Consider the following 13,599-nt stretch of genomic DNA (forward strand, 5'->3'; position numbering starts at 1 on the left):
TCCTCAAAGAAAATTTTTTCCAGTTTAATGGAAAGCACTATCAGTAAAAAACCACGGTACCGCGATGAGCACATATAGCAGTTTCCTTTCCAACATTTTCATGGCCGCATATATTGAAACAGAAAGTTTAAGTAAAACCGTCTTTAAACCAACTGTTTGAAAATGCTACAGAGATGATATTTTTCATAAGTAAACCAGACATGATAGATTTCTTCAAATTCTAGGAACACGTAAACTTACTTCTGCACTAACCTATATAAATATAAACACAAATGCAGCAAATCACTGAGAATATTGGATTATGGCCTGTGCGGTAACGCCATAACGCCACTTTATTAAAGAAAATGCAAACAACTAGTACAAAATAGAAATGAAAACGTCAAATAGAGTAAGCCGTGCCAGGGGGGCCAGAAAAAACCTAACCTAAAAAACCCCGTGGGGAAAAAGGGATAGGAAATCTGGGGCGGGCCAGGCACGACTTAAGTCCCCCGCCAAGACTACTAATAAACTAAATAATTGTAATAAACAAACGAAAACTAAATAGCAATAGTTTGAGCAACTTTTAAGCGATCACTAACGGTGTGCTTAATGTATCTGTTCTTTGAAGTGGCACATTTCCAGCCAGCAGCATGCATATCTAGCAGATCAGCGGAAACACTCCGACAAGCAGGATTTGAGGCGGCACCAGACTTTATACTGTGCGTGCCGTAAAGAGCAATGTCACCTACAAATGGTTTAACAAATTTCTTAAATTCATCTCTTAGTGTTGAATATGAAACTCCTCTAGAAGCATGAAAACACTCCCTAGACTTAGTTTTAACGATTCGCCTAACGAGGGGCGAAGATGACTCACAAGTTGAAGGGAAAAGCTTAAGTAACCTTTCGGTGATAGAAACTGTGCAAGTAGCCTTACGAGACCTAGCTAGAAAGGACGTATGCCCTTCTCTATACTGATCATTTTTGCGTTTAGGAATAAAAACTGACATGTACTCGTTGAAAATAGAGACATCTCTAACTGTCAAATTGCGAATTTCGTCCATACGAAAAAACCCAGCAAAGCCAACCAAGAGGACGAAAAGAAAACGAATAACGGCAAGCGAACTACTAGAAATATAATATTCAGCGATCCTTAAAACTGTGTCAACGGATAAAGGCTCTAGGGCATTCTACAATACCGGCCAGACTATGACCCCACTTAATACCATAAACAACTGACTCTATAGGAGATATCCCCGTATTATTAGAAATAGAAACAGCAGTAAGTTCGCTGATAAAGAGAGCAATGTGCAGTGGCTTCGCTGGAATAACTGAAACGCCAATCTTAGAATCTGCCCATTCACGCCATCTGATCCAGCCAGATCTATACTTCTGCACGGTAGAGGGAGCCTTGGACTCAAACTGTAAATGGAGAAGGTCTGGAACAAGCTTGCGCAAGGATGGATCGGCCAGAGAATTCGCTTCACTCCAAATCCCGGATTGGAGAACATCTAAAAAATAAAATAAAACTAGGCAGGAAAAGGCAAAACATTTAAAATTATAATACAGTAGAAAATATGATGCTGCATCATAATCATGCAGCACGGACAGTACTACAGCGTAAAAACGACATGTAATGAGAAACAACGACAAACGGAAGCCGAACTGGCTGGGCCCAGTAATGCTTTAAAAAACTGTAAAAAATACAACAAAATAGCAAACATTCGATAAAACAAATGTAGACCAATAAAATAAAACATAAAATAAGGCCCACTGACGGCGCCAAAACAGGCAAACGGCGTGGTGAAGCGGACATCGAACTCCGAGCCAAGAAGACGCTGCCAAATCAGGCAAAAAATACACCGCCAAATCAGGCAAAAATACGCTGCCAAAACAGGCAAAACAAAGCTGCCAAATCAGGCAAAAATACACTGCCAAAGCAGACATGATAACGGTGCCGAATCAGGCAAATAAATAATACCAAAACGAAGCTAACAAAAGATAAACCTAAAACACCGACAATAATGAGCTGTAAGGGGAGACAAAAATGGGAAAGCTCACCTAAAATCTATCCGCAAAGCTAACATTTTAAATTTCGGGCAGCCGCTGAACACCGACGGACGCGCTTTGTAAATCTGCTTCTGTCCTGGACCCTCCAGCAAGAGGTCTTCAATACAAGGAAGCTCAAACACTTCTTTAACAAAAGACTTGAACTGGGAGGCGTTGTCGTGCAAAAAAGGCCAAAAATAGGCCGAAGGCCATTGTGGAACGATAAAAGTGCCGTAACCGGAACAGGACGAGAGAGCCCTAACTGAAGGCACAATGGCACCCACCGGAGGGCAAACTCAGTTATTCTCATGTCGCCAATCCTGAGCCAAGGCGTCCACACCGCTGCAACCTGGGGAAGCAAATTTAGAGTTGAACCTCGGAAGCTGGGCATTGTAATAGGACGAAAAGCGATCAATTGTGTGAGGGCCCCATTTAGCGTCGACAAGTCGAAATACCGAGGGATTAATGGACCAGTCGTCTTTATCAATAAATCTGCTAAGAAGATCTGCTCTTTCATTAAGAGACCTAGGGATCCACTGGGCTTCGAGAACGATGCTGTTGGCAAGACAAAGATTGAAAATATCCATAGCCAGGGCCTGGAGGTGAGATTTGGAGCTTCCGATAGCAACTATTCTGGCGGCGGCCTGATTATCAGTGAAGATTTTAATTCTCTTGAGTTTCAGTTGAGCCACGTAAGAAAGCAACACGTAAAAAATGGCTTTCAGCTCGCGAAACGTAGAGCTTTGGCCGATATCCTCGCTCTCCCACATGCCGCTAACGACGGAGCCGTCTAAAGTAGCCGAAAATCCTCCGAACGCTACGTCGCTAGTATCGGAAAATACAACGGTATGCGTAGCTAACGGTGGCCTAATAGAATAGCCGTTTAAGCAGTCGATGTTGCAATACCAAAATTTCAGTTCTTGTAAAAGGCTCGGAGGAAAATGAATTATGTCATCCCAAGCCGATCTGCTTTCAATGGCGAAGTACATTATATTTGTCTGGTCAAAAGACGAGAAATTGGACCAACAGCTAACGCAGCTGAAATGATAGTGCCTGCTATTCTCGCTAACTCGCGAAATGAAGAGAATCCATCCTGAATCGCAGAATCTAGCAAGCCTTTAAGCTTGAGAACTTTCTTCTCGGGAATCCGGAAACACATTAAAATAGTATCAATAACGAAGCCTAGCCATTCGCCAATTTGAACTGGATCCCAGTGAGACTTTTCCTCGTTACAAAGAAGACCAGATGAAGAGAGCTCTTTACGTTGAATTAAGCTAGCTGCCACGGCAGAACATTTGTCTGGTCGACTCCCGAAACCATCGTCCAAATAAATGAAACTGTTGTGTCCCATAGAACGCCAACGCCTTACTAAAGGGCGCATTAACTTGGTAAAACAAAAGCAAGCGCTACTTAACCCGAAAGGCAGTACTGTAAAGGAAAAATATCTGACGACGCCAGAAAAAGGCCACGCGAAACCAAGATACTTTTGGTGGTCGAGACAAATATCGACATGGTGGTAACCGGACTTAAGGTCCCAAGAGAAAAACCAGTGTCCTTCATCGAGAACTTGAGAAAGCGATCGTAAGTCCTCGTACTTGAATATAGGTTTTACTAAATAATTGCTTACGTGTCTCAGATCGATAACCAGGCGAAGCTTCTTCCCAACAGCGACTGTCAAAGGATTAACACAATACGGGGGGAATTCGTGCTCAACAATGCAGCCGTTACTTAAAAGCTCGCTAATAGCATCAGCGACAAATTCCGAATGCTGAAGAGCTGATCTATTGTTCTTCAAAAAGCACTGCGAGGGGTACTCCGCAAACGGCAATCTGTAACCGCGCCTAATCATATCAAGGACAAAATCTGGTGCATCTAAAGTCTCGACCCAAAAGTTAAACGAAGATTGCAAGCGACCTTTCACGCCACTGCTTCCGCCTTTCGCACTAAACTCGTCGCCACAACAAGGTAATAAATGAATTAAATCACACTCAACTTCATCACAGGTCGACGAGTCGCCATCTAGTCAATCGCGTCGAGAGCTACTCTTCGAAGAATCCGCAGGCTTCAAGCACGTGGAACTCAAATGACCAAAATCCCCGCACTGAAAAAAGGGGAACACATACAGAAAAACATGAAAATAAAGTCCATAACATAAAAATAAAAGAACAGTGTTGTAGCGTGTGGCGTTGCAGACCCGAAGGAAGAACATACTGACTGACAACAACATATATGAAACGCAATTAACACGTATTACGTAACTACTGAACACTTCATTGAAAAACACAATGAAAATACCAAATTCAGAACGTGCAGAAAACAAATATCTGCTAAACTTCGTACCGCAGATATTTTGATATTCTGCACTAACCTATATAAATATAAACACAAATGCAGCAAATCACTGAGAATATTGGATTATGGCCTGTGCGGTAACGCCATAATCGACGAAGAAAGAAACAAAGATAGTAAAGCGAAAAAGTGCTTGGTACTTATCTTAAAACAGGGACCCAAACGACGAGCTGGTCTAGCCTCCGGGCGTGAAACCAAATCGCTGGATGCGTATCTTGACGAAGTCGCCCGAGATGTAGAGGCGGAGCCACTGCCTTTGTCGCCAGAACGGACACGACGACGTTTTTCCTTAGTGACCTTTCTCTCAGCTCTCCTCTCGGCCCGGTAAATTCTCTTCTCATCATCTGAGTCAGAGGCGAGTTCGTCGGATAGATACTCATTGACCGTCGCCCATCCAAACTCGCTCTTGTCGGCTAGCTTTATTGCTTTAACACGCTTGGACACTAATTCCGTACCTGACTCCAAAGCAGCCTTAACTTTTTCATAAGATTTGTGCTTCAGTGCGTCGGAAGCTTCGTCTAGCTTGTCCAGCACCTGGAGGGAATGGTCTAACTACTGCTGGTTATCCTTTCTCTTGCACGTGTATTGCTCGCGACGCGCCTTCTAAACAGCTTGCTCAACGGACGAACTGTTTTCCTCTGAAAAACGCTTGGCAAAATCGGTAAGCCGAGATTCAATGACCTGTGTAAGGTTGTCGGTTAAAGAACCTATAGAACGAGTAACGGCAGCCTGTATAGCAGCGCCAATAGAAGGATCTACGACTTCAGGGTTCGGACGAGAACGAACATTGCTGTCCTCCGCGTCACTCATGTTAAACAGAACAGTGTTGTAGCGTGTGGCGTTGCAGACCCGAAGGAAGAACATACTGACTGACAACAACATATATGAAACGCAATTAACACGTATTACGTAACTACTGAACACTTCATTGAAAAACACAATGAAAATACCAAATTCAGAACGTGCAGAAAACAAATATCTGCTAAACTTCGTACCGCAGATATTTTGATATTCACCCTACTGCTCTACTGGCTATAAAATTTACGGCCGAAATATCTGACACTGAAACAACCTTTTTCGACCCGGTTGTATACAAAGGCACAACATTCAACGAAAAATAAGAAAAAGCTTTCATTGACGTAAAGACGCATTTTAAACGGAAACCTTCCAATATATACATTTTCACCTCTTACGTCCCACCAATTGTTAAAATGGGTTTGACAAACAAGAAGCCTTGAGAATCCTACGAACTCCTCTGAGGAAGTATTTCAGATTTTAAAAAGCGGTTGATGCATGGACAGAGGCCACACAATTTTGAAAGAAAAATTGCTATTAGAAGTAAAACTCACAGAAGGAAAGCAGCGCCCCTGAAAAAAAAACAACAAGGAAGAAAAAGAAATATTGCCTTTCGTGACACAATAAATGAAGCTTTAATGAAAAAGTGTAATCTCATACAAAACCAACCACTACCTTGCCAACTTAACCCTCGGACGTACACGCAAAATCATACCCCCCACCATGGTACAAGAGGATGGTAGATGGAACCTCTCCCCAGATATGTTATTTTGATATGTTGTGGTATTTCGAAGCGATTTTGCCTTCACTGAAAAGCCTTTGATCTTCTTAGCAAAATGGGGTATATTTTATGAATGGTGGCGCTGCTGGAGGCCTGTTACGTCACCAACAATGTTCGCCATCCTTGCCGCCGTCTTGGATATTATTAAAGAATGAGAAATCAGGTTAAAACAACGAGAAATGGTAATTGCTTGACATGAATAATAACACGTAGATAAGCACTTTTCATGATTTTAGCTACAACATTTTTTCTTTTATTGTTGAAAAAGTTGAGAAAAAACATACATTTTCACTCAAAATGGCTTGACCACCTGCTACTTATTACGTCATACCTCGTAACCATAGAAACTGATCATCACTGAACTTGTCTCAAAATGCGTGCGAGGGATAAACGAACATCTACTGAAAACGTCAGGGGCTGATGTTTTATCCTCTTGGAAAAATCCCAGAAAAACCTAAAGGGGGGTGGGGGGATGGCATCCACCCACCTCCACCCCTTGTACGTCCGAGGGTTAAAGTGTTATTTCTTGAAAATTATAGCAAAGGACATGCTTGTTAAAGCCAAAACATTAAAGGTATAGATGTGCATCCTGTCACCCCTTGCAGTTTTTCACTAAGAATAATTTAAGTATCCAAAATGCTGGAGTACATTAATTCATTAATTAATTTTTACTGTGCCCTGTAATCGACAGGGAAACCAAGTTCGCATTTCCAATAAAAGGTTTGGTGATTTTTTCAGCACTCATGATATCATTTGGCAAACAATGGTGAAATAAATGATCATGTTGCATAAACAAACAAGAGTTAATGAAGTTTAAGTGCAATCAAATGATGCATTCTTACAAGTTTTACTCTTTCCTTACGGATCAAAGTCTTGAAACTGGGTGAAATACATAAAAATCTTAATAACTAAAAAGCGTTTTTACTTACTAACAGAGATTTTCCGACAACCGACAAAAATAAAAAAGTTTAACCGACTACCGACAAAGATCGAAAATTTTAACCGACTACCGACAAAGTACCTGAATTTTAACCGACAACCAACAAGTGGACCCCCCATTCAGACCCTCTTAAAAAGCTGACTCACACTTAGTCCTTAAATTCCAGCAACCCTTAAATTCTCTTTCTGTTCTAGAAAAAATATTTTCGAGCTATACAGAATATTGTTTGGAATAATTACTCTCTTCTCGTTATTATCAGCTGTTTACTTCTCAGACTACGTAAAAGTACACTTTCTATTGCAATATATAGCCATTCACCGCATTTATATAGCCATTGCGTTTTCGACCTGGAGAAAGTTACGTCAAAGCGAGGTAAACTTTAAAAAAAATGAAAACAATACTACATTTTAGGAAATCTTGCCAAAGGAGCTATCCGGCAGGTGGAAAGTGTCATTTTTTTCAGTTTCAATCAGAAATAATTTACAACTCACAAAATAGCATGGTAAATGAGTTTTAAAAAGGTGAAATTGAACTATGTATACTTCATTAAACAGCTCATTTTCACAGTTAAACAAATCGAAAGCGAACAGCTTGGGAAAATTACAGTGAAAAACTTGAGCTTTGCATTTGCAAGGAATTGTTTACACTGAATCCCGGGATTCATAACTGTAATTATAATTGTACTACACATTTTAAGCCACTAATGGTAAGTTATTTTAATTCGTATCTTTTCTTTCAGGAAAAGTTTTGTTTCTTTCGCCTCAACTTGCAGTTCTACATCTAAAACTACTACAATCGACTTAAATACATATTATCTTATACATATTATCATTATATTACATATTATATTACATATTATCTTATACATAATTATATCCAAATAACTTAAAAGCTTGAGTGATTTTCATAAATTAAAAAGGCCAAGACACCGACAACATAATCAGGAGAGAATTCTTCTAAAGATACCTCAAGAGGTTATATACATTTTCGTCAACTTAACTGTTAAATACACGAGCACAATTTGATCCCAATTAAGTACCAGTTTGGCTGAGGGCACCGCAGGTCGCTCTTGGCATCTTAAAACAAAGACTCCTCACAGTCCTAGATCATGAAAGAACATGTCCTGGGAACAGAAAGTAGCCATGACTTAGGTGAAAGGCAACCAGAATGTGTATTGACGAAGATTTTTCCCTTAATGCTTCTGGCTTTTTGCTTTTGGATGAGTGACAGTCCAACAATCCTTGGCGATCAACATGGAGTTTGAAAGATATTCAAAGTTTATCATGCTAGATTAAAAGTTCCTTCGTTGATTTGTCTTTGAAATTAATGTAAGTTGTAAACGTCTTGGGTGATCAGACAAACACATGATTGTTTTATTACACAGATTGAGTCAAAATTCGCTACTGACTTCACAAAACTACAAATAATAAGATTTTTCCCACTTATCTACAATTACATAATAAGTGATAAGTTAGTAAAGTCCGGCCGACTAAAAAAATGATTCCGTTCTATATATTGAGACAATGATATACTTTGTACTCCTTTCATTGTTTGCAAGTAGCATAATTAAGGTCAATGGTTCTCTCTGCTGAAACATTAATGACCATTGAATGCTTGGGTTGAAATGCTTTACTGAGGTTCTCCAACACTCTGGATCTTACTTCGGCCTTTTTGCCTCCACATTTCATGATTTAATGCCTCCAACGTATCTTTGCAGTTGTTAACGATCTGTTAACCTAGACATTTGGAGACTGGAAAGATAAATCGTTTTGTAGTTTATTTCCTGGCGATATATCTTCATAAAAATTTGGCTTAAGCAAGAAGACTGCTGAACAGCAAAGCCTTAGAAAGAAAGTGCTAAAATTGTGCTCGTAATATACGCAAAAGGGGAGCATTATTAAATCTGGGTGGCTGGGGCCTACACACAAATCAAGGGAACTAACAAGAAGTGGGAAATAAGCGACATCTTTCGCACACCTACGTGTTTTGAATTTTTTCTTTTTTTACACACGGGTGAATTTCGTAAATAGCTAAACAGTTCGTCAAATCTTCAGTTGTAACATTTATTTGCTTATCAATTATTATTATTATTATTATTATTATTATTATTATTACTGACCTGCTATATAGTTTCCTGAACATCAAGTGCTCGTGTACTTCAATCTTCGCCTTCAGCTTAAAAACCTCTTCAGTTTATGTTTTTCTTTAAGCGTAGTTTTAAGGATATGCCAAGGGCAGTAATTCATTCAGTGCACAATTTTTTTCCATATTTTATTTAGCAGTTAATCAACTTCATATTCAAAATACAATTTCGTTTAAAATTTCTTGAGCAAGACTACCAGAGTATGACGCAACATTTTAAAATTATTTGAGAATCTTTTTTACATATTTTATTAAAACAACCATTGTCTAACTACGAAAAAACACAAATATTGAACTTTCATTACTATTCTTTGTGTCAAGCAGAAAAATTGATTAATGATTCCTTTTGAATTATTTTTATTGCAGGTAATGTCTGATGACCCAGATTATTTTCCCCTTTTTTGTTTATTCACTATGTATACCATGCACTTATATAAGTTAAACTGGCTGATTCGTCAACACATGTTAAAACTTCTTTAGCACGCGTTATTGTGATAAATGTGTGAAAAATCTTCAATAGCCTTATAGAAAAGTCAAGAAATTGAGATTCGTTATTGATCTCGCTCTATATCAGCCTTTTCTTCACGGGAAACAGTACGACGGCCAATAACCACATGCTATGACAGCATGACTCCAGAACTCTTATCAGAAAAGTCAATAAAACTAATAAATATAGTTTATAACTGAGGCTTCCAAACGTTTTTTCATGTCAAAATTGTTTTTTCATGTCAAAACAATATTTAAAACACCCAAATATCGGTTTCCCAAAAGAAATTGATTGTTTTGGGGGGGACCTGATACTACCATTTGAGAACTCGGACATCGTCGCGTTATATTTTACCCGAATACCTGGCAATGATTCCTATTGGGTGACAATGTGTGGTATATAACACAAGGCAAACTGTTAGAAGGAGGTATATTAAGCGGCAGGTGACTCGCCATGAAAATCAAGAAATTATCAGACTGAATGTCAAGGATAAATAAAAATATCGTTTGCATAAACGCACATTTACAACAAAAATATAATAAGATGAACAAGATCAAGCTAAAGAGAGTTGCAAAATATTAACGTCCGGATTGCCCTTCAGTTTTTTTTTTTATGTCAATATTTTGGAGCAAAGATTTCAGCCAAAAGAGGTAATGAAATACACTTCCTTTGTTTTATAATCGTATGAATAAGTTACCTCGTAGGGAACTTTTACTATATACATATTGCACTGTACCAGCAGCGACAGGCTAACTGTTGAGCAAATGATCTTCATATCTACAATTCAACTCAAGTAGACCCACGGTAACATGTTTTTTATTCTGCCTTCTGAGAACGATAAAACCTTTAAGGGTCTAGAAAGAAATTTGTTTGAAATCAGATAGCTGCGGGCTTTTCATGGTTTCAAATTCACCGCCGCACATTGAAAGGGCGCAAAAACAAACACTTTTTTTTTTTGAGGTTTAATTTCAAGATACATCACTGCAAGCGTAACTGTATGATCCCAGTGATCAAAAATAGTCTTGAGTTGACATTGCTTTACGGCTGTTGAATAAAGCTGGAGTATGCGATAATTCTTTACCGATTTGTAATACACATATTGTCTTGTGTGAATAGCCGTCATTACATGCGTCTTCAAGAGTACATGGACATCGTAGTATGAATAATTATTTCAAAACGTAGTTATAAAGCGGCAAAATCCCACGAAGGAAAAAAAGGATACATTTTTTGATTTTATTTCCATGATTTTTTTAATAGTTTTCACAAGCAGTGCCAAATGGAGTTACGTAAATTGTTTGCCTGAGCTCGAGTCTGATTGAGTGTAACTAAGACATCGTTGTCAGTCAGTGATGGGCCATATATGCACTAGATCAAACATTTTCCACTTAAATTAGTGTTAAGTTGAGTAGAAATCTGAATCCCAGGCAAATCTCAGATTCTATCATAAGGCAGATTGAGCAAATTGACGACGGTGTGCGAAAATCTAAAAATTGAATTGACCAATAGCATTGCCGCGAATTGAAAAGCGAAAGTCGCATTACCTTCAGTCCCTTTCTGGTCTTTGATTAATCTACCTACTGAGACTAAATTAAAACGGTAACACAAAGTTTATGTCTTTTGGCTATGGCAACCTGTAAATAAGTAAAGTAAACGACCATCATTTGTTGGTCACCAACCACTGAACATTTACTTTCTCGACTATAGAACGGCACAAATAGTGAGTTGTAGTGTAAATAGATTTTTGTAAGTAAGTGCTTTCAAGACTGTTTAAGAGCTAATGCAGTTTTATCTGAGTATTCTAGCTAGTGGCTGAATATATTTAATTTAAATCTGTAAAGTGCAGAAGGTGTTTGTAACCTGATTTTGAACACTGTGAGGCTTAATAGAACAGTACCTACCAAATTTCGTGACTTTTTTGATTAGCAGCATCACAAACCGCAGTGTGATGTTTCCATAGCAACCGAGTCTTGACAGACCACGTAAGCCCAACTTTAATTTTGACCATTAGAAAACAGCAATTTTTAACTAATGATATCAAATGCTTAATGTTAGCTCCCATTTTTCGATGAGGGATACGGTGCTATTCAGGATCTATGACACCTTTCAAAGTGGCCGCAATATTGACCGCCATCCTGGATTTCACTCAAAATTCAGATCCAGACAAGAGGGCAATCGTTGCCAAATTTACAAAATTGTGTTTAAGGAATTAAGAAGAAGTTCTGGCTTAAATCCCGCTTTTAAAAATCAAGCTAATAACATTGCTAAATACTGAAATGCTTCAGGAGTTCTCTGATTGGTATCTAGGTTCTCCTTTTTTTTATTTAATCGAAATTACGGGTTAAATTCTAGACCCCTCCAGGTTTATATTGCTTTAAAGACGCGGCCCATTTAGTATGATTTTTATACCATGCTATACTAAAAAACAGTTAAGCACGAGTCGCGTTGTTGATAAATAAAACTTTTCATAATGCCAGTTTAACGAAATGAAAACAATTCTAGCTTTTAATTGGCAATAAGATAAACTTCTTAACTTTCGAAAGCTCCTTTCTAGTTCCGCTAAACGAGAACCAGCCGTTTTTCTCCTGTTAACTTTGCACGATTTTACTTTTAAATTTTAATTTCTACTCAAAAGGTTTCCCACTTAAAACACATTCTATTGTTGTTTTCTCATTTTCATCTAAGGTATTAAGGTATTATAATAATAGAATATCAATCTACATAAATTACAAGGGTAGCCTACATTTATACTCTTGTTTACTGTAAATAAAAGAGTGTTAAATAAACAATTTCTTGATTAAAATAGATAGATAGAACTAAACATTCTCGGCTTCTGCTGTTATTTCCATCGATCTTTGCACCTATTTCATTCATTTTAGATTACTCCCTTCCAAGAAAATAAGCTGCGTCTGAAATATCTCGTAAATGTTTTAGAACTTTTAAAAATTTAACTGCGTTGTCTATATTTCTATAAACCTTGCTTAAGATAATTTGCGTCACTGGATAGGTAGAAGCTTAAACCCAAAGACCACAAAAGACTGGTCTTGCAACTGCATCTCTCAGTGTAAACAACTCATTTACTATTATTTTCAGCTCTGGAGATGTTTATCGTGAATGTTTGGGTTTTAACACTTTTGGCTGTGGTGTATGCATTGAATGTGACGCTTACAATTGAGGAAACGTCGAGAACCGAAAATTCATCAGAAGGAGGGTAGGTGATTGGAAGTTTTTATGCCAGCTTCGAGATATTAGGCATAGAGTTCAGGTTACAATGAAAATAATCCGTTTTCTCAACTGGCCTCACCCAATCAGCAAGTGATTTTTTTTTTTTTTTTGGCCAGGGATGAGGTGTAAGAGAGATTCGGTGGCTTTCAGTGGCTTCTTCTCTCTGATGAGCGAATTAAAGTTTTCTATGGCGTTTAGTAACTTTAGAATTTCGCTATCAGCTAAATGATATGAAAATATAATAACAGGTTATACAAATATAGTGCTTGCGCATTTGGGCCAAAAAATATCACGTTGTAATTACCATTTTAAAGCCACCGATTCCAAATGAGGAAAGAAAAGACATTTATACATACAAATTTACAACAAAAGGTGGAGAAGTTATTTCAAGACTAAGGGTAAGAAAATTAAATATTGATGGTGTTTGGGGGCGAAAGGAAATTAGACAACTATTTCTTAATTTGGTACCTTCATTTTAATGATTAGTAAGGCTCAGTTAGATCACCGGAGATACCCGAGTGAAATTAAACTGACCATATCATCATATCTACGGGACATCGACAACGCGGTTAGTTGAATCCAAAACACATCTGTTTCTCACGCTTTTGGAAAGGTATCGAAAAAAATGCAATGTCATACAAGGATTGAAAAAGACTTGGTTTCTAAATTTCCGTTAGGATTTTATATACAGGTTTTCGGACTTCTCACTCAAATTTTTAACAGCCTCGTCTCCAGGTCGGTTCGTGCTATCCGAGTAAGCGCAGGAGGCTTGGAACCGAGCGCGATAGCGGAGGCCAAGAATCGCGAGCAGGGTGGATCTGATCGCGAGCGAATTCTCCCGACAAGCTTGAAATAAAC

The 13,599-nt window shown here is 38.3% G+C and overlaps 2 pseudogenes; both read right to left on the minus strand.

Moving 5' to 3' along the window:
- Positions 1 to 282: 282 nt before the first annotated feature.
- Positions 283 to 4,008, minus strand: LOC140948838 (uncharacterized; annotated as a pseudogene).
- A 181-nt stretch (positions 4,009 to 4,189) lies between these two features.
- Positions 4,190 to 5,329, minus strand: LOC140948738 (uncharacterized; annotated as a pseudogene).
- Positions 5,330 to 13,599: the final 8,270 nt, after the last annotated feature.

The sequence above is a fragment of the Porites lutea genome, chromosome 9 (genome assembly GCF_958299795.1).
Source record: "Porites lutea chromosome 9, jaPorLute2.1, whole genome shotgun sequence".
Taxonomy (NCBI): Eukaryota; Metazoa; Cnidaria; class Anthozoa; order Scleractinia; family Poritidae; genus Porites; species Porites lutea.